This window comes from Camelus dromedarius, chromosome 10, assembly GCF_036321535.1.
Source record: "Camelus dromedarius isolate mCamDro1 chromosome 10, mCamDro1.pat, whole genome shotgun sequence".
Classification (NCBI taxonomy): Eukaryota; Metazoa; Chordata; class Mammalia; order Artiodactyla; family Camelidae; genus Camelus; species Camelus dromedarius.
In genome coordinates, this window is record NC_087445.1 from 42,978,840 (window position 1) to 43,001,345 (window position 22,506).

General features: G+C 35.4%; 1 long non-coding RNA gene across 1 annotated transcript in view; it reads left to right on the forward strand.

The window, feature by feature from the left end:
- Positions 1-12,474, forward strand: part of LOC135322345 (uncharacterized) — a 165,725-nt gene extending 153,251 nt beyond the window's left edge. The window contains exons 2-3 of the long non-coding RNA XR_010382874.1: positions 3,614-3,676; positions 12,161-12,474. This is a non-coding gene — a long non-coding RNA (uncharacterized LOC135322345). The remainder of the gene's footprint in view (positions 1-3,613; positions 3,677-12,160) is intronic.
- The last annotated feature ends 10,032 nt before the right edge of the window (positions 12,475-22,506 follow it).

The following is a 22,506-nucleotide window of genomic DNA, read 5'->3' on the forward strand; positions in this document are numbered from 1 at the left end:
GGTTTTAGGAAATGCTATCACAGGAAATTGCACCATTTATATAGTTGTTCTTCTCTTCCTTGAAAGATAGTGATACATTTCAAATGGAATTAAATAAGAAATAATGCAGGCTGTCAGTCACCACCTGAGGCTGGTTGGGAAAATTGCTTTCTGAGGGGACAAAGTATGATCGTAATCATGACCAGCAAATCAGAAAACAAAATCCCAATTATGAGAATGATTTCAATGACTCATATGTGACCAGTGGGAAATAAAGAATGCCAGGATAAGATAAACCAAGGAGTAGGGAGGATGTAGAGAAATGGGAAACCTTCATGCACTTCTGTGGAAGAGAAAATGGTGCAGCTATTTTGAGGAATAATTTGGTAGTATTGAGAGAAATTGAATATGTGCACATTGTAAGGTCCAGCAACTGCAGTCAAGTGTGTACTTGAGAAAATGTCTTGCCCAGGTACACAGTGTTATGAGGTACACAGTGCCCAGGTACGAGAAAGTTACTGATAGCATTGTTTGGAATAGCAAAGAGATGAAAACAAACTAGAAATAAGTAGAAAAAAAATATATGTAATGTAAAGTATTCTTATGAGGACCTACTTCATAAGATTCCAAAAAAACTGAACTAGCTGTACATATATTAAAGTAATAGATCAAAATGTTATTAACAATAAACCGGATGGCTGTGTAGCTCAATGCTGTCTGTGCAAATAAAATTATACAAAGCATTGCTAGATATTATACATAGATATGCATATACATAAAAAATAACTTGTGGGAGGTGGATCCCAAGCACAAGCATGCAGAAAAGCTGACTTTGAGGGGGGGTAATATGAAATGAAATAAAACATAAAAAGAGGACAAATTTGAACCAATGATAATATATTAATGACATAATGTTGCAATGAGGAGGTAAGATAAATCTAGTTCTATGCTCAGAAGTCAAAAGTTACATTTATATCTATATATAAAGGATATGTTTATCTATATCTATACATATATAAAAAGATATGTCCATCTGTCTGTCTATCTATTACCAATCTCTCTCTCCACGTATATAACAGTATTGAGTTAGACTGTGGTAGTGTTATATCCCTAAGGGAAAATCAGAAACGTTGGGATGATTATTCCCCAAATGAGAAAAGTTTGCAAAGAATGCCAGAAAACAGATGTCTGCTTCCCTCAAACCCTGGAACCTTGGAGAAATAAAATGAAAGTGATAAGATAAAGTGGAGTTATTCAGAGAAATTAAATGTTTCGAAAAAGCCTTTCCCAAGGGATTTATAAAAATTGAAAACATTTATTGGTTAAAATCAGGCCAATGATGACTCTTCCATTGAAACTCTTGAGCACTTAAAGAAACAGAATATTTAGCGTGGAGAATACAGGACTTAAGAGAGCTGGGACACCAGTTACATTAATGATCAAGATACTTTTTTCTTGTTTAGTAAGACACAATTAGGGCAATTAGAAAAATAACAGAAAGGATTAAATAAGAGTAAGATGAAAATTTCTATCTACCTTTTCTAATGCAATAAATTGGGCATTGTGGATTATAATATCTCTATTGCTTGACACCTTCCAGGGATGTTGTGGAAGGTGACCAGAGACGGAGGGTGAACAGACTGGCCCAATAAAATCTTCCATCTTTAATAGTCTTTGACGCTATACAAGTTAAGCTGCACCCGTTTTAGAAGTTACTGAACATGATGTGGCTTTCTTGGTGGTACTGACGTTTTTATATTGAGAGATAAAATTTTTATTGAAGTATAATTGATTTGTAACATTGTATTAGTTGAGATATAAATTTTTAATTATTAAAAATTAAAGTCCAAACAATCTTATGTATTGAGAGACCTTGGTATACAACTTTTCCTCCTGTGGTTACTGGTGAATCATCTTTACAGGAATTGCCCAAATAGCTCAGATAATTACAGAAAAACTGTACTGCTAATATCAGTAGAAATCCTGCTCTCTCTGACCACCCACACTAGAAAAAGCAAATGACATCCTCTTCTAACCTTAAATATTTAATTTAAAAAGTTTTTCCATTACCAATTCAGAGTTGAGATTTTAACTGCTGTAAGAAAATGCCCAAAGTATAATTCAAATGTCATTTTTTAAGGAATTGTAGAGCTATTTTACTAACCTACAAGGCATAGGGAGGTGGGACAGAATCCTTTGTGTTTCAGGAAAATTAGACATGTGATCTGACATCCTTGGGAAGCACCTAAAAGCTTGTAGGTAGTCTGAGAGACAATTCCCGAATGATGAGGAAACAGGAGTTGAAGTTACAAAAGAAAGAGCAGATTTGAGAGTATTAATTTTGGAGGAAAGATAGTTCTGAAAGAACCACAAGATAAAAATCTAGCATTATAATTGCTAACTCAAAACTAAATCACCTGTTTCTAAATGCCTTTCCATTACACCTTTATTTGTCTTCACAATGTGCATGTTCTTGCAGGGACAAAGATAATAGCATTATCTAAACATTTCTCAGTTGCCTCGGTTCTAGCTCTGCCATCAGCCTCTATCCTTGTTCTGACCCCCTGAAGACTCCACAGTATAGCTACCTTCCTCTTTGGATCAGGTCTTTAGAAGGAGATGGCCTCAAATACCAAAGTCATGATAATGAAGAGCCGAGATGCTATCACTGGGGGCACAAGTCCCAGGCTATGACTTCCTACAGTAAGATGATCAGAGCCTGCGTGCAGGTGTGTCATGAGGCCAAGTGAATGTTTATCAAGAAATATATTATCTGTGTAGAGAAAAAAATGTGACAATGAATATATATATGTTCATGTATAACTGAAAAATTGTGTTCTACACTGGAATTTGACACAACATTGTAAAATGATAAATCAATAAAAAATGTTTTAAAAAAAGAAATATATTATCTGTGTAGAACGCAGAGTTGTCTGGATGTAGACATTAAACACATATAAGTTGTATATATGAAATGTATACATGTATTTATATACATATGATTTATACATATGAAATTGGTCTGGCAGACGAGCTTCTATCAAATAGGATAACTTAATAAGGATCAATACTGAGGTGGCTCCTCTTGATGTGGGATGTTTGTTCCCCATTCCTGAGGCCACCTTCCACGAGAGGTGAGCTCTATCTGTGTAATACCCCTGACCTTCCTCTACCTTTTACTCCCTCTGCCCCAGGGAAGGTATAATAGTTCCCAAATTGGTACAATTGAGAAGAAAAAGCCAAACATGCTTGATCTAGCTCCCCCTTTTGTCTCTTGTGATCACATCTGGCCTTAAAGGTCTGGAGCCCTTCTCGGTCCCTTTCACTGATAGTCTCCCAGGTCCAGAGTTGCTACCAGATAGGGTGGGAAAGTCTGGTCATTCCTGAAGTTCAAGATTGGGAAACCCATGTGGCCTGATCCTAAGCTATATCTTCCCAAAGCCATTAACACAAATGATAGCCATAATTTGACCTTTCATTAGCCTTAGCTTTTTGTCCTGTTCATCAGTTTACTCAGAGCCTAGTACAAGGGTGAGAGATAATGCCAGTGAGGTGTTAAAAGGCCCCGTGTTTGAACAGACAGGATTATAGTGACTCTGGGTTACATGGTAGAAACAGCCACTTCTTTTCTCAGGGAGAAGAGCTTGCACCTGAGTTCAGCAGCTCACAAGACAGAAAGCTTTTTATCTCTAGCAAGGTGGGTGCAACTTTCTTTGGATCCCAGGTTTTCTGTGTTCTGGGTTGTTGGTCTTAGCAGTAGGTCCTCTGAAAAGCTAACACCTGAACTGAGACTACCTCACCCCCAAATACTCTGTCACCCTCCTGTTGACCTGTGTGTGTTCTTACCAGAGGGAGAGTAACACGAGGCAGAGTCCCATTAGGGCACAGAGCCACTCAGTGTCCAGCGGAGTCTGACCTATGGAATGACTCTGCCTTATCTTGAAAACCCTTGACAGAAGTTTCCCCAGTCAAGTCCATTTTTTAACCCTTATTGTATGTTCTGGACTTTACTTTTACCCACCTTTCACAAAACTCCAGTCGATATTATTCTTGTTTTGAGCATAATTTACATCTAGTACAATTCGTTAATTTTAAATGTACAATTTGTTTAGTTGTGACAAATGTACACGTTTCATGTTACCACCACCACTATCAAGATACAGATGGCTTCACTTTCCACCACCCCTGGCAAGACTCCTTTGTTCTGCTTTGCAATGAATCTCTTCCTCTCACTTGTTGTTTATCTATTTTACATATAGTAGTGTGTATCTGTTAATCTCAAACTCCTGATTTATCCCTCCTCCCCCTTTCCCCTTTGGTAACCATAAGTTTATTTTCTATGTCTGTGAGTCTATTTCTGTTTTGTAAATAAGTTCATTTGTTTCAGTTTTTTAAAGTCCACATGTAAGCGAAGTCATGATATTCATCCTTTGGTGGTTTTAATATGCGTTTACCTGAAGATCTTAAACAGCTTTTCATCTATGTGCAAGGTATCTTTGTTGAAGTGTCTGTTCAAATCTCTGCTTTTTTTGTTGTTGTGTAGCTTGTCTTCTTATTATTATGTTTAAGAGGTTTTTAAAAATACATATATTCTGCATACAAGCCCTTTATCATATATATATATAAATAATTGGAAATATTAACTGCCAGTCATTGGCTTGATTTTTATTTCTTAACTGAATCATTCAAAGAAAATAAGGCTATAGTGTGATGAATGCCAATTTATCAGTTTTTTTTTCATGGTTTCTGCTTTTTGCATCTTATGTAAGAAATATTTGCCTTACCCAAAATTTCAGAGTTTCTTGCTTATTTTTTTGTTCTAAAGATTTTATAATTTGGGCTTTTATATTTAGGTTTAAGTTTTTTTTGTATACTATGCAAAATTGTCTTTGTTAGTTTTTGCTGTTTGTTTATTTTCACATAGATGGCTATTCCAGCATCTTTTGTTGAAAAAAGTATCTTTTTACTACTAGATTACTTTGGTACTTTGTTGAATATTAACTGACCATATATATGTGTGTGGATCTATTCCTGGACTCTATTCTGTTCCATTGCTACTTATATATGTCTTTCTTTGTAGCAAAACCACATTCTATTATCTACTATGGCTTTCTAGTAAACCTTTAAATCAGATACTATGAGTGCTTCAATTTTGCTCTTTTTTAAAAAACTATTTTGGTTATTCTAGGTTCTTGGCATTTACGTATAAATTTTAAAATCACAATGTCCATTTCTGCAACAAGGCCAGCTGAGATTTTGTTTGGTGTTACATTGCCTCTATATATCAATTTGGAGAGAACTGACACCTTAACAATATTAAGACTTCTGGTCCAGGAACATGGTATATCTCTCCATTTATTTTGGTTTGCTTTAATTTCTCCAGCAATGTTTTATAGTTTTTAGTGAATAGATCTTGCATGTGTTTTTCTAACTATATCCTCAAATATTTTATACTTTTGTTGTTATGGAAATGTTTAATTTATGAATGTGTTTGCTAATTTAAATTTCCAGGTTTTTTGTGTTTATTTTTGCTAGTAGGAGACATAAGATTAATTTTTGTATATTAGAAATTTTACACTGTTGTTTGACAGATTCTGCTGTATTCCTTCAAAGAGTGTTGGGTTTTGTTTTAGTACATAGCTAAATTAATTTGAACCAGTTAGATATTTTAGAAACCTGTTTCAAGCTTTGTTAGGGTATTCCCAAAGTGACCTGGAGTCTAGGGCTTTCAACTCCACAACTAAGGTGATGCTCTTCCGAGTATTCTATCAATGCTTCATGCATCACAAAGTCTTTTAACTCCAGCTGGTTCAAAAGTGAACTATTCCTAGAGTTCTGTATAAGCTCTGGAAACTGTCCTTACCCTGGCATCAGGTGGTTTTTCTCTCCCTTATCCGCGGATCAGTAGTAGTCATCTAAAACTTCAAGGGGAGCTTGCTCTCTGTACAATTTTTTCCTTTCTGAGGCACTGCCTCACAACTTCTAGCTACCTCTGTTTCCTCAACTCAACAAGAACACTGTGCTCCTTAGGGCTCCCCCTCTTTGTGCTGTGGCCTGAAACATTTTTCAGGCAGTAACGTGGGACAGTCTTTGGACTCATCTTACTGGTCTTCCTTTTCTCAGGGATTGCTGTCTTGAGCTGCCTGTGTCTAATATCTGAAAACAGTTATTTGATGAGATTTGTTCAGTTTTCTAATTGTTTACTGTGGAAGGGACATTGTTGCAGCTGTTTATCTTTCATGGGCAAAAGCAGAAATCAATACTTTTTTGACCTTTCAAATATCCTGAAGACAGCAATGGCTTTTATGCAGAAAGCGGCAATAGGAGCCTCGTGGTGACTTACTTTGGAAGGACTGACACCAACCTCCACAGAGTTTCAGTTGACTCTCTTCCTTATATGTATGTGACAGAATAACTTTTTCCTGACTTAAATAGAGTCTAAGTTTAATACAAGTCCTTTGAACCTTCCTCAAAGAAGAGAGGTAAATCTCAGAATACAGGCCGTGGCATCTGTACTCCACAGAAGAGAACAAGGAACTGGATGGATTTTTAGGATTGCATTCCCTGTGCCTACCCAAGACATAATTATCCTAGTTATCAGTGAAAGGAGACAGATTTTTATTCTGCAGTCTTTGTGCAGGCATGATACTGGATAATAAGCCCCAGAGATAACTTCACACTGTGCAGTTGGACAAATTTCAGGACACATTTTATCTGTCCCAATGGATGCAATCATGACTTTAGCGAAGATTCATCCCAAGGGTCTGAACTGATGGAAAGTAATTTCTGAAACCAGGAAAAATATGACATCCTACAGAAGAAAACTTATTATGACTTATTAACCTTACAAGGGTGAAAATGATTTATATCTAATTTGAGTTCCTTCATAGTTTTGTTTGTAAATATTATGTGGAAATAAACATAGTTCGTAAATACATCCTGGTTCATTAGTAACACTACCAAAGTCATGAGTTGGTGGCAATGTATGTATGAAATATGACTAGTTTGAACATGGTTTGATGCAAAGGGCACCCAGAGCCTGGCTTTGCACACTGGTTCTGTCACTACTCATCTGGGTGACAACTGACATATGTCACTCTCTGCACCTCAGATTCTTTATCTGCAAAATGACTTAGTTGACTAGATCAACAGTTTGCAAATGCTCAGAGGATGGAAGTAGGCAGTGGCTCAAGTCATTGAAGTTGGTAGTGGGCTCCTTTAAATAGGGCAGCTTGAAATTGTCCATGTCCATGCAGCAGTCAGTTGCAGTGAGGTGTTCTCACAAGTTGGTTCATCACTAGGCTCAAAGCCTGTGGTTACTAATATGTAACCTCTGAGGACTGCTTTATCTACATCCCTTAATTTTGGTTTATTGTGCTTTTGTTTTCTTTTATCTCAGAATATTTTCTAATTATCCTTGCGATTTCTTCTTGACCTATTGGTTAGTTAGGAGTCCATTGTTTAATTTCCATGTATTTGTGAATTGCCTAATCTTTCTGTTATTGATTTCTTACTTAGTTTTCATTGTGGTCCTACTTTATATAATTTCAATCCTTTTATATATATTAAAGGTTTTTTTGTTATGCAAACTAACATATGGCCAGTCTTTGAGAATGTTCTGCATGTACTTGAGAAGATTATGTATCCTGTTGTTGGTGGGCCTCTATTGTATATTATTTATAATTTTTGAGTAATATAGTATGTAATAAAATTTTTACTAATCTACAAGTTGAATTTTTTATAGAATCACTTTTTTTAAGATGATTTTTTTTTATGCAGATGGTGTTTTACAACAACATTGAGAGGAAGGTTAGAGATTTCCCAAATACCCTTGTATCCACACAGGCATAGCCTCCCCATTATCAACACCATTCACCAGAATGGTACATTTTTTATCAGGGATGAACTTATATTGACACATCATAATCACTCAAAGTCCGTCATTTACCTTATGGTTTACTCTTGGTGTAGTACATTCTGTGAGTTTAGACAACTGTATAATAACATATATCCATCATTATGGTATCATACAAAGTATTTTTACTACACTAAAATTCCTCTGTACTCTGCCTGTTCACCCCACCCCAGCCTGAGAACCACTGATCTTTTTACTCTCTAAAATTTTGCCTTTTCCAGAGTATCATGTGGTTAAAATTATGTGGCCTTTTCAGATTGGCTTCTTTTACTTAGTAACACGAATTTGATTCCTTCATAACTTTTCATGGCTTCATAGCTCATTTCCTTTTAGCATCAAATAATATTCCATTTCCTGGATATACCACAGTGTATTTGTGTTTTCACCTATTGAAGGTTATCTTGTTGCTTGCAAGTTTTAGCAATTAGGGATAAAGCTGCTATAAACATCTGTGTACAGGTTTTTGTGTGGACATTAATTTTCAGCTCTTTTGAATAAATACCATGGAGCATGATTGCTGGATCGTATAGTAAGAGGAGTTGTTGCTCCACACTCCCGACAGCATTTGGGGTTGTCAGTGTCCAAATGTTGCCCATTCTAATGGGTGTGCAGTGGCATCTCATTGTTTTAATTTGCATTTCCCTATTGACATGTGATGTGTGGAGCATCTTTTAAATATGCTTACTTGCCACCTGTATATCTTCTTTGTTGAGGTATCTGTTGAGGTCTTTTCCTCATTTTAAAAATCTGGTTGTTTTCTTATGGTTGAATTTTAAGAGTTTTTTGTATATTTTGGATGATTCCTTTATCAGGTGTGTGTTTTGCAAATATTTTCTCCCTGTCTGTGACAGTTTTCTAATTCTCTTGATATTGTCTTTCACACAGCAGAAGCTTAGTTTTAATGAAGCCCAGCTTATCAGTTTTTCTTTCATGGATTGTGTCTTGATGTTGTATCAAAAAAGTCATCACCATACCCGAGGTCATATAGGTTTTCTAGGTTTTCTCCTTTGTTATCTCCTAGTTTTACAGTTTTGTTTTTTGTGCTTAAGTCTATGATTCATTTTCAGTTAATTTTTGTGAAGCATGTGAGATCCGTTTCTAGATTCATTTTTTTGCCTGTAGATATCCAGTTGTTCTCGCACATTTATTGTCTTTATTCCATTGTATTGCTTTTGCTTCTTTATCAAAGGTCAGCTGACTATATTTGAAGGAGTCTATTTCTGAGCTCTCTGTTCCACTGATCTATTTGTCTATTCTCTTTCCAATACCACACTTTCTTAGTTACTGTAGCTTAATAGTGAGTCTTGACGTTATGTAGCATCAGTCTTCCAACTCTGTTCTTCTCTTTCAATATTGTTTTGACTATTCTGGGTCCTTTGACTCTCCATATAAACTTTAGAATCAGTTTGTTGATACCTATAAATTAACTTTCTAGGATTTTGATTGGAATTGCACTGAATCTATGGATCAAGTTGGGAAGAACTGACATCTTGATGATATTGAATCTTCTTATTCATGAACATGGAATATTTTTCCATTTATTTAGTTCTTCGACTTTGTTCTTTAGAATTTTGTGGCTTTCCTCATATGGGTCTTGTATATATTTTGTTAGATATATAACTAAATATTTCTTTTGGTGTGTGATAATGTAAATGGTATTGTTTGTAACTTCAAGTTCTATGGGTTCATTGTTGATATATAAGAAAGCAATTGACTTGTGTATTTTAACCTTGTATCCTGCAACCTTGCTGCAATCACTTAGGAGTACCAAGAGTTTATTTGTTTATTCATTCAGATTTTCTACATAGATAATCATGTCATTGGTGAACAGAGACAGTTTTATGTCTTTCTTCCCAATCTGTATACCTTTTATTTACTTTTCTTGCCTTACTGTGTTAGCAAGATCTTCCAGCTGATGTTGAAAAGCTGCTGTGGGAGGGAACATTGTCGCATTGTACCACATTTTAGTGAAAAAGCTTTGAGTTTCTCTTCACAAAGTATGATGTTAGCTGTTTAGTGTTTTGTAGACCATTTTTACCAAGTTGAGAAAGTTCCTCTGTATTCCTAGTTTACTGAGAGATTTTATCATGAATGACTATTGGGTTTTATCAAATGCTTTTTATGCATCTATTGATATGATCATGTGAGTTTTCTTTTTTAGTCTTTTGATGTGATGAATTATATTAATTTATTTTTGAATACTAAATCAGCCTTGCATACCTAGGATAAATTCCACTTGGTCATGGTGTACAAAAATGAATTTTTCAACCTTAGTTTTAAATCTTTTTTGGATAACAAGAAGAAATTATAAATGACTATGAAAATTCATGTTTTGAAAGATCATGTGAAGGAGGGTTATGCGTTAAACTTCTCAGAAAGCACTGGACCAGACAGTTTCTGAGTCTTCATGTGGGTATATATGTAGGGCCAGTTTTTGGTCCAGCAGAAAATCAGCCTGTTATCAAGAAGGAGAAAGGAAGATGAGCAATAAACAAAATTGTAGTCATTTTTGCTCTCTTAGAAAAAGTAAGATATAAAATGATTCATTCACAGAAATTCTTCCAATTCCTATTCTGTGTGGATTTTTGCATTTGACATTTATGGTTATATGAAATATTTTTATCTATTATTTAGAATGTGATGTTGGTCTTCTCAAATGCAAGTTCTGCTGTCAAGAACAAATTGCCTAATTCTGACTCCAGCTAAATTTAGAATTAGACCTAACATGTGGGTAGTATAGGACAGAAAAGGAACAAACAAGCCAGGGATCAGAAACCCTGGTAGTACATTTACTTCTGCTGCTCATCATTCTGTGACTCTAGTTTGCAATTAAGTAAGCTGCTCTATGACTTAGTTTCCTGTTTTGCTGTGTTGGGAAAATACCACCTGGTATGTCCGGGAGATAGATGACTTTTTCACCTAGATTTCTTTATATTACATGTAGGAAGTTTCATGATGGATTTTCAAGGCAAAATCATTTCCTGATTCCATATTTCACCTTCTTTAATGTGTGTTTACAGATTTTCCCCTTAATTTTCATTTTTTAACATAGGGACATCTCTATTTTCTGTAACCACACCTTTTCAGTATTAATCATCTAAGTCTGGTATCCTTTAAAACCAGTGGAAGTTCAAGAGTCATAGCAAGAAAATAGAGAGAGAAGAAGAAATTTAAGTCCAAGTGTTTTCCTTAGTATGTTATATTCTTTTAAGTACTGATCCTCTTATAAACCCGTACAAGTTTCAGGAGAGATTAGAAGAAGAAAAACTTATCTTTGGTAACTGCCTTTTCATCTTTTGTTTTTCCTTTTCTTCTTTTCCTCCAAAAATCTGGTATATTGGGATGGTGCTTTGCTGACCTAGGATCAGCAATATGTTCATTGATCCATTCATTTGTCCATTCATGAAGTATTTATTGAGCATCTACTTGGTGCTAAGCTTATATTAGGATCCTAAGATCTTACAGCAAATAAAACAGTCTTCCAAGAACCTTACATTTTCTGGGAGAATACAGATAATAAATGCATATATATTATGTCAGGTATTACTCAGCAGTGAAAAAAAAATGAAGCAGGGCAAGGAGTTTCAAGAAAAGCATCAGTGGATTGAAGTGTCATTTTATACAGGGTTGTCAGGGAAGGGTCCTCTGATAAGGTGGTATTAGAGAGGATGTGTGAAAAAAGTCAAGAAGTGAGCCATTAAAAAAAATTTAAAAAAAATAAAAAATAAAAAATAATAAAAAAAAAAGAAGTGAGCCATGAAGATTCCTGTGGAAAGAATATTCCAGGTAAAGGGAGTAGCAAGTATAAAGCCTGAGTTAGTTAGAAGCTTGACATGTGCAAGCACTAACAAAGAGTGTGGCGTGGCTGGAGTAAAGTGAGAGAAGGGGAAAGAGTGGGAGACACAGCAGAGAGACAGTAGATGGCCAAATGATGGGGGGTGTGGAGGCCATTGTATGAACTTTGGCTCGTTTACTGACTGTGGTGGGAAGTCATTGGTGAGTTTTGAACAGTGCAGTGACATATCTGATATAATTTAAGTAGCTCACTTGGCTGTAATGTAGAGATTAGATTGTAGGGAGCATGGTACTCAGTAGTGCCATAGCACCATTCAACTAACAGTAGGACTGCACTTCCTGGCCCTGCTGCAGATGGAGCCATTTGGCTAATATTGACCAATGTATTGAGAATAATATGAACATGATTCACTTTTAGATTGGACGATCTGATTTCTTTGTGTGAAACGCTGTAATTTTGCTTTTCCACAGCAACTGACAAGAATGTAGAGAGTGACTGCTGTATCATCAAGAGTCAACATGGAGAGGAGCCCCTGGTAGACCTGCAATGGACATAAACTGTGAGTAAGAAACGAACCATACTGTTTGAAACCACTGAGCATTTAAATTTAAGGTGCTTAATTGGTAACTCAAAGTAGGATGCTGCTATAACAAAAAAGATAAAATGTTGTCTTAGGGATGGGTGTAAACAGCAAGGCTATTATCAGAATCTGGAAGTATGGTATTCTGTGGTTTGCAATGGCCAGTTATTTGGTAAAATCTTTGATAACAAGGAAGGCAGATCAGCTGACTAATGAGTGTGTGGCCCTAGGGAAAAACATTGGAAAACTAAGTATTAGTAGTCTGTGTTGACTGATGTTGGCTACTTTTCATAAAATATTACACAAAGAGTTGACCTTTGAAAAGAATATCCTGATTTGTAATTGTGAATGAAAGGGATTAGAGAGTGTTCATAAACTTGGCAGTATGTGGAGTTGAAAGGCACTTACTCTCGACAGCATATAGTAAAAGATAAAATTTAGAAATGTTTTGAGAGATAAAATTCAATTAAAGTTAAGATATGTAGCAGTAATCAAATCAAGACAATAGCTGTCCCATTCACTGGTAAACATCTAAGTGAATTAAGTGATGACTAGTGAATGATTTCAATTGGACAAACAACGTAGGAAAAAAAAAAGACTGAACTTACAGCTCTTCCATAGAAGCTAATGAACCCAGCATGATCACCATGCAGACTGAAGGTAAGTGGTTGAAAAAAGCAAAGAAATACAGCAAATTAAAGAGGCTATCAAGAAAAAGGAATGTGGGTGAGGCGTCTGAGTCATGAACTGACTACCATCAAACAGGTAAGAAGTCTACTAAGCTTTTAAGACTGTTGTACTGTCAAAGAAATCATGCACTAGGTAATGTCTCAGACTATTGGAGACCATGACCTATGAGCCCCTAACATCGTACAGGTAGGAAATAATATAAAACCTCCTTTGTCACTAAGGTTACCAGTGTCTATTTCAGATGTGGCCAAGTTGAAACCTGAAAAATGTAGCTCCTTCCAGAAAGTGGAGTCACAAACTTCACAAGGTTATTTTAAAGATTCACAAACTTCACAAGTTTCTTTTCCCATGTCCTCCTCCTCCACCACCTCCTCCTCCTCCCTCTTCTCCTTCCTTTGCTTATTTGTCCTCAGTAGGACCAGAGCCTGGTTATGAAATCTGATTTGCTTGACTGGAGCTGAGATTTTGAAGTATTTGTTGCCAGTTCTTTGCCCTTGGGGTAGGTGCCAGGGAATGGCTGAGGATTTAGGTCTCAAGTCACCATTATCAGCTTATGAGAAGATCAGTCTTATCTCTAACCCATGTTTCTCAAACATTAGCTATATATTAGGATTACCTGGACCATTGAAAATAAAATGCTGATGCTTGAGCCTCACATGTTATTGTGACCCTCTGGCTTCTGGAATTCAGGTTCTTGATAGTTTTAGCTCTCTGATCCTACTTGTTTTGATATTCCTCCTTGTTGTAAATGACAGATTCCCATATAGGTCCCTTCTTGGGTCCTGACAAGAAGGGGATGGGTGATTTTGGACAACTGACCTGCAGAAGTGTTGAAAGTTTTTGTCAATTGTCTCATCTCAAATATTTGATAAATTTTGTTGGACAACAGAGCAAAACTGTAGGAAATGAGCCAAATATGCCTCATTTTTGTTGAAATAAGTTTGAAGGTTTTTTTTTTTCGTCAAATATATGTTGCAAGCAAACAATCAAATCCCTTTGGTCTATTATATTATATGCATTTTCACATCTGCTTTGGATAACATCTGCTCACTTTGTTATGAACTTGAAAATTGACTAAGTAGTAATCAAATGTCAAGGTGGTTCCCCGTTCTCTTGTCAATTTCATAATATTAACATTTACCATATTTCTTCAAACTTACTTGCTCTGCATCTGGAGAGCATAGACTGTTCTTTCCCGCTAGGCTGCTGCCGCCACTTGCCTATGTGATTTGATTCTGTGTGTATAACTCTCTCATAGCTACAACCCCAATTGTGTTACTAAAAGTCCCTAGATTATTTTTCTCCCAAGTCCTTCAAAGGACAGAATGTTTCATACATACATATTTTATCATCACTTTATCACTTTGCTTTTTGGTCACTCCTTAGTGCAGTCAGCACTTATTGAGTGCTTGCTGTACACAAGGGATATGTGCTGGGTATTGGAGGCATGTGAAGATAAGAAAAATGGAGTCAAGGATTAGAAGCAAATTTCAGTCTGAGAAGGCAAAGGCTGTGTGCATGGTTAACACAACACAGATGTTTGTTATGTACTTTGATAGTAATGCAGACAGAATGCAAAAAGTTGAAAGTAGCTAGCTCAGTACTGGTATGCTGGCATTTGAGATACTCTAAATCTCCAGTTGTAGAGTAGAGACACTAATCAGAATCGATAGTTTTCCATCTCACTTGCCTATTTACGTACTTCATATGTTCATGAAGGATTGTATTCCCCCAGAGCAAATCTATAAAGAAAAACAATGTTTAGGTATCTCTTTTTGCTTGACCTATGTGCCTATCCTTCTAATGGGTATATGCCCTCAACTCTACAGTAGATTCTATGGGTACCAAGCATTTTGACATGGTTACTTAGCTTCACAATTTTAGTCCAATCCAAGCCTCACAACACTGGATATGAAAGGTGTTATTCTTCTTGGGGGGAAAAAAAACTAGGTAGAAAGATCAGACAGTTTAAATGGGTTTTGTAATATCAAGGATATGGCCAAGCCATGTTTTGAACACTAATGTTCAATGGCCACATCATAGGTGCCACATGAATAAATGAACTATTATGAGAGCAATAAAGAGAAATCCGTCTCACCACTGTGCTCAGTGCTGCTCCTGTACTCAACTTTGATGTGTTAAATAACTCTAGGGGGCGTATTCACAAGGAACGCAATGAGAATGATGCTCCTGTGCCGAGGTGCACCCTGACCTGTCCACACACAGAACAAATGGAGCAATGGAGAGTGAATAAATCAACTCTAGACTAGTTATTGGTATATATTTTAACTCCATGGAGTATTGGATAAAAAGTAAGATGTCTCTTGGTAACCTTCCAATCATAAATACTCAAAATTCGCATCTCCATTATTTGTAAAGATGTGTTATGAATGGATATGTGTACTTTTATAGTTAGAAGATGTGTGTGTGTACATATATATGGGTGTATATCTGGATTATCTATCTCTTAAAACGAAGTTATATATTCAGGGGCAAAGAGTATATTTACCTTATTTCACATGATATAATGTTTAGTCAAAATTTTCCCTGCTACATATTGGTTTGAATTCTGAGGCTGCCTATGAATCTTGAAATGGAGGGGAAAATGGCTTATCCCACTTACATGTTTTCTTGAAATTTGACTTCCTCTCGGACTGAGGAAATCTATGTACTCTCATTAAAGTGTTTGATTCATGTTCTGCTCTGATACTGTGTGTGTGATGGCTGAATTCTTGAAAAAGTATGAGCATATGAAAGGCTAAAGCTTTGCTCCTGACTGGGCAAAGCCTACTGTACGTCAACACCAGAGTAATTGTATGCAACGAGATTCTATTTTTGTAACTTGCATTCAGGTATGAAATGATAGTTACAGAAACCTTTATTCTTTGTTCACCTGATGTTTTTTGTACTAACAAGTTCAGTTTGTAGAAGGCTGGTGTTTTCTCTTGCAGAATTAGAGTAAAGTCAGATGAGCAAAGGCTTTGAACCTGTCTCACCTTTCATTGTATGTTAGAAATCTTGCTTTCTTTCTGTAGGGTGAATGGCTGAACTTTTGCATCCCCCTTGGATAGGGAAATCAGACCCCTGATAGTAAAATTTAGATAACCTAGATGCTGTTATGACTTCCTGACCAATTTGGCATCAGAAAATCATGAGTTCTGTAAAGAAACTTAGAATTTGAAGAAGAAATTAGAGAAAAGATAGACTTGAAAACATATTTTCTGATCTCCCTTGTCCGTAAGCTGGGAAAAATCGATCACTTTTTAATGGATATGTTGAGAAGCAGTGAGAACTGGAAGAAATTAGAAAAGATTAGAATGCCAGGTCTTTGTAAAGTTCATCCCTCTGTCTGCCTTGGGCTCATATATTTACAGTATTCAGGGACAGTGGATGCCATGGGGTCATGTGGAATGTGACCACAGATACAAGAGTTTTCATGGACTAACTGATGTGTTGTTCAAAAATTATTTATTTCCTCTTAAGGTCCTCCCTGCCTTTGGCTTCTTCCTTATTGGTTCTCATTTGTTTGAGAGTTGGCTCCGGTACTGTTCTACTCAATCGTGTAGAGATGTCCTAGAGAGCAGCTTTCTATCCAGAGACTACAATTCCCAGTACTCCTTGCATTTAGGGGTGGACACATGAGTAGCTTTTCTCAGTGTAATGAGAACAGAATTGGGTTCTGTTACTTTTGGGCCAAGTGTCTTGGCCCAAAATCATAGTACTTGTCTCCTTTCTGCTGATTAGATATGGACAGTTATGAGGGCTCTTGTTTCAAGACAGGAGGAAACTGAATTCTTGAGTTAGACTGAACACCAGCAAGTAGAATCACATACATAGTCTGTTAGAGGAGAAAACGCAAAACAAAACCTGTGTTGTGTTAGCCACTAAATCTGTGGATCTGTTACAGCAGCTAATGTTACCTTAACAAATAAATACATAATAAATATACATAATAAATATTTGAGTTAATATTTTGAGTAGTGGAATTAGGAGTTAGAGTGCCAAGGTACAGTGAGTCAGAGTAGAGAATGTGAGAGCACTGAATTTGGAAATTTAACAATGAAAGAAGTAAAAGTGATAGAATCATGAACAGCTAGAGATGTCTATAGAGAATTGACACCACCCTCCAGTGTCTCCCAACCAAATGTGAAAAAGAATTCCTTCATAGTGTTAATATTTACTCTACTGAAAATCTTCTAATTAATTTTGATTCAGACACCTGTTGCATTGACTTATTTGGCAATCAAACCCAAACATGAGTCTCCATTATAATAGAAGAGTGTCCTTGTTTGAATTTTAGACAAATAACATAATCATTTAAAATTTTAAATGTGCTTAAAGGTGCCAATAGATTTCTGGTCTTCAAACTAATCCTCCTTGGAAGAAAATGTTTGTTTACACTGGTTCTCAGGAAAGGCACTCTCTAAAAGTTTCAGTATCATGTTACCTGTTTTTAAAGCTTTATTTAAATATACTTTTATTGTATATTAAATATACTTTTTAATAAAATATATACTTTTATTGTAAATATGATTTTATTAAATATACTTTTATACCAAACATTAAATGTATTGATGGATATCTATAGCAACTGCTGGGGTCAAAGACACACTAAGACGTCTTCCCCAAGAGACAAAATGTCTATGAAGTGACATCCCTCTTCAGAGGACCAGTGGAAAAAGAAAGTCAATAGTGATAAATGGAACACATGTCCTGTCTCTAAAGAAAACAGAGCCTCGCTTTGAAGGCTTTAGTTTGGGCCAAGTGCTCAATCTGTTTTCTGAACAAGAACTAAAGAAATAGTGGGTTGGTCTGTTGCTGCAAAAATTATATACTTCTTCCCAAGAGTCTCCCTGATTCTGGTTTTTAAAAGTGAATCTAGTAAATTTTAGACTTGGCTCTCTGACCATTGTTTTCTTATGGTTCTCACTAGAGAACCAAAGTAGAAGAAAAATTAAATCAATTATTTTTGGGGGAAGAGGAGCAAAGTGTTTAAAATGTCCTCTTCTTAATATAAATATATGTATAAACTTCATGTTGAAAATTTGGAAAATAAAGGTAAGCAAAAGAGAAAATAAGTTATATGAGTAATATTTTTCCATGAACATATATAGCTTTCTTTTGGAAAAAATTAGATTCTGCCATAGATATATGGTTATAAATTTTACTTATCTCAAATACATATTATATACACTTTTACTTGCTTTTGAATATTCTTCAGCTCTGGTTGTGTTCAATAATTAGATTGATTAGAAATTTCCAATATAAAACTGCTGTTATGAATATTTAAGTTAGTAAACCTTTCTGTGTATACAGGATTTCTTCTTTAACGTTTATTCCTTAAAGTGACTTCGTGGTTGAAAAGTGATGCTCATTGTATTTCTTTTTTATATTCTGACCAAATGTCTTCCAAAAATAATGTACTAACTTGTTTCCCTCAACTCTTCAACTTTCAATATTATCATTTAAAAAATCTGAAATATATCTTTTATTTTTCTTTACGTTTCTTTGCTTACTAGTGTGGAAGTTTCTGGCCATTCTTTTACAAATTGCTCACGCCTTTACCATTTTTGAGGTAATTATCTTCTTTTCTCTCTCCTTCTCTTCTTTCCTTCTTTTTTTAAACCTGTTTTTCGCCAGCTTTTAGGAAAGTATAAGCATTTTTAGCATAGAAGCTTAAATAATTCTGTGAACTTCGATATTACTCCACAGTTGAGACAGATTTTCATCATCCTGTGGTAGACAAAAAAAAAAAGACCCCCAAAATAATTCTCATGTCCTAATCCTTAGAACCTATGAATATTACCTTATATGACAAAAAAAAAATTCTTTTTTGAAAAGGACTTTGTAGATGTGGTTATATTAAGGATCTTGAAAAGGAAAGATTGTTTTAGACGATCAGAATGGGCCCTAATATCTTAATAAGAGGGAGGCATAGGGAGATTTGACGGAAGAGAAACCAGGTGACAGAAAGAGAAGAAAGCAGAGTTAGAGTGGGAAATTCTGTGCCACTGGCTTTGAAGATGGAGGGAAGGGGCTGTGAGCATAGGGATGCTCTGGACACTGGAAAAGGCAAGAAGGGAGATCCACCCTAGAGCCTCTGAGAGAAGATGCCCCTGCTTGATTTTAGCCCTGTAAGATTCATTTCTGACTTCTGGCCCCTTAGAACTGTAAGAGAATACATTTCTTTTTTTCTTTTTTTTTTTTTTCCTTAAGTGGTTGAATTTGTGGTAATTAGTTACAGCAGCCACAGAAAACTAACACCATCCCCAAATCTTCCTTTGTGGACTTTGCAGTCAGTTTGGGGGTGACTGGGTGACACTATAGCTGTCAGACAGCCACTTATCTGTTTTCAGTCCCTATGATTTTTTAAAATAATTTCATGCAATAGCATCATATACTGTAGTATGTAGCATTCTGTGTCTGACTTTTTCAGGGAGTATAGTATTTTTGAGGTTTACCTGTGTTGTATGTGTCAGCAGTTCATTCCTTTCTATTGTCAAGTAGTTTCCGTTGATTGTATAGATGATACATGACATTTTGTTTATCTGTTCACTATTTGATAGGCATTTGGATTGTCTCCAGTTTTGAGCTACTGTGAATAATACTGCTATGAACATCCACATAAACATCTTTTTGTTATTATATGTCTTCATTTTTCTTGGGTAGATACCAGGTTGTATGCTAAGTGTATGTTTAACTTTTAAAGAAATTGCTAAGCTGTTTCCCAAACTGATTGTATGTAAAGCCAGAGGATGGGCTAATTCATTGCCCTCTTTCTCATTGTGAATACAGAGTGGAAAGTCATGTCACTGACTTCCTAGAGACACAATTAGAAAGCTTGACTCCTAGCACTCTGACCACACCAGGGAAGGAGTTGGTGCTTTCTCAAGCATAGTGTAGAGCTGACAGAAAAAGGTTCAAGTGAAGTTTCCTCCATGTCATATTGCTAGTGTACTGTACTCAACTGTTAGTATGTAAGGATTTATTTTCAAAGACTTTTATTGAAGTATTGCTTAACTTGGCACAAAATAGAATACAAAAGAAAGGCTCAACTAAAATATTGGTTCAATAATTCATTATTCTCTGCCCTGTAGAATATAATACAGACATTAAAAAGAATGAACTAGAGCCAGACCACTTAATTTAGAAGGGTAAATATCTTTTATTGTTCCCTCTCCTTCATATCCACATTTAATCAACCACCAATCTGCTCACCCTACTTCTAAACTGTCTCATAAATGCATTCATGTTTCCCCCATGTCCACTGTCCTTTATTTCAAGCTACCATGATCTCTTGCCTGCATTACTCAACATGTTATTAATATCTTAAGTATCTAATCCTGCCCCTCTGAACTGCCTTCTTCACAAAGAAATCAGAAAGATTTTTCTGTGCTGAAAATGATACTGATTCTGTCCAGAGCTTAAACCCTTCAGTGGTTTCTCAGTTACTCCCAAGTAAATAATCAAGTATACTTTTATGAATTCATAACTATAATAGCATATAATTACATGGTCTACTTTTGAAAATCACAAATGAAAAGAACAAATACACCAACAAAAATCAATCATTTATAAATAAAAAAATTGCTCTCCAGAATAATTCTTACAACAAAATGACATCAAAATGATAATTGCATACTATAAAAAAAAATAACACTTAAGTCTTTGTTGCACTCAGAGGGAAAGCCATAGTCTAAGATCCTTTTATTTTAAAACAAGGGAAAATAAAACAGAACATCCGAATGTAAGAAGCTGCAAAAAATAAAAATAAAACACTGAAAAGCATAAAGAATGAATTAGTAAAACTGAAACAGAAGTTAATGATTTAGGAAACAAAAGAACAAGAGTAATTGAAAAGTTAAGTAATTGAGAAGTTAATAAAATAACAACCTCATGGAAGGGAAAAAAATTGAGAAAAGAAAAATAGATTAAAGAGGAGAGAAGATAGGGCCACACGTAAGAAAGACTGAAATATTTCTGAGACAGTATTTTTTAAAGCTTATATTAATAAAATTATCAGTCTTGATAAAATGAGGAATTTTAAGGAAAGCACAAAGTGAACCAAACGGTCTCAACAGCAAGTAAATAAGAGGAACAGACTAATATGAAGATGTTTAGAAAAGTTGGCAATAATTACTCCCCAAAAATGTCCTAGCCCATATGATTTTACAGGTAAGTTCCCCACTCCTTCATAGTGATTCAAAAAAAAAAAGCTTAATTCTTCTATGTGGAAAATAATGTCATGATTCTGAATTTAACCCATAAAGCTAACATAACCACACCCAAAACACAAAACAGTTCAGAAGGCTTATAGAGCAATCAAATCACATGCAAAATTCCTAAATAATATCTATTTAGGTATGTTGATAGAAGAAAAATACACAGTGACCAAGAAGGACTTAATCCAATTATTAAAATTCAACTCAGTAATACGAAATAAAAAGGACATATGTTCTCCATCAAAACAATGCCTTTAAAAAAATTCAGCATCTGTTCCTAAAAAAATTCTTAGAAAACATAGAATATTTCCTTACTCTCATAAAGATTATTTATCTTAAATGAACACTCAACATTGTATTTAACAGTGAAACATCAGAGGTTTTTTCCCTTTAAAAGCTAGAAAGTTGACAAGGATGTTGTCATTTAACATTGTTTTAGAAGTTTTATTATAATAACTTGGAAAACAAATGAGTTTTAATCTTGTGAAAGAAGTGAAAAATCAGCATGTGAATTACATGAAGACAATAATTATCAACCTGAAAAAGAAAAACAAAAACAGCTGGAAAATTGTAAGAACTAATAGCGTAATTCAGTAAATTACAAAAATCAGAACAAAACAAACACAAAATCCCATGACATTTTCAGCCTATATATTATCACTAATCAGTGAATATCCTTTGAGAGTCATGTTTTCAGTTATAAGGATAAAGTTTCCATTTATACTAAGATGAGGAAGACTTCAGAGGAAGAAGTTTGGACTGGTGAGAAGGAAAATGTCTGTCTGAATATGTCAAGCTAGAGACACCTGTGAGACTCAAGTGCAGTTGAATTTATCATATATTAATATAGGGTTCATTGGGCTAGAGATACAAGTTGGGAGTTGTTGGAATATAGACAATATTTAAAGCCTTAAGACTTGAATTCACTTCAGGAGTGAATGTAGTGAGAAAAAATTGATGCAAGGAGTAAGCCTTGGAATGCTCCAAAATTTGGAAGTTGTTAAATATGTATAAACCAGCAAAGCAGGCTGGGAGGCTAGTAAGTTTAAAAGTGAACTATGAGTGAGTGCTGTTCTGGAGGTCAAGTAGAATATGCGTTCTAACAACAAGGAAGTAATCTTCTGTAACAAATTCTGCCCAGTGGTAAAGTAAGAAGAGGACTAAGAATTGGCCATTGGACTTGGCAATTTGAGAATTACTCATAATCTTGACAAGGCATTTTGTGAAATGGTATGGATGTAAAGTCTGATTAGACTGGGTTCAGGAAAGAATAGAAGGAAAGAGGGATTTAGACATGCTGAGCACAAAAAGAAAATCTTGGGGA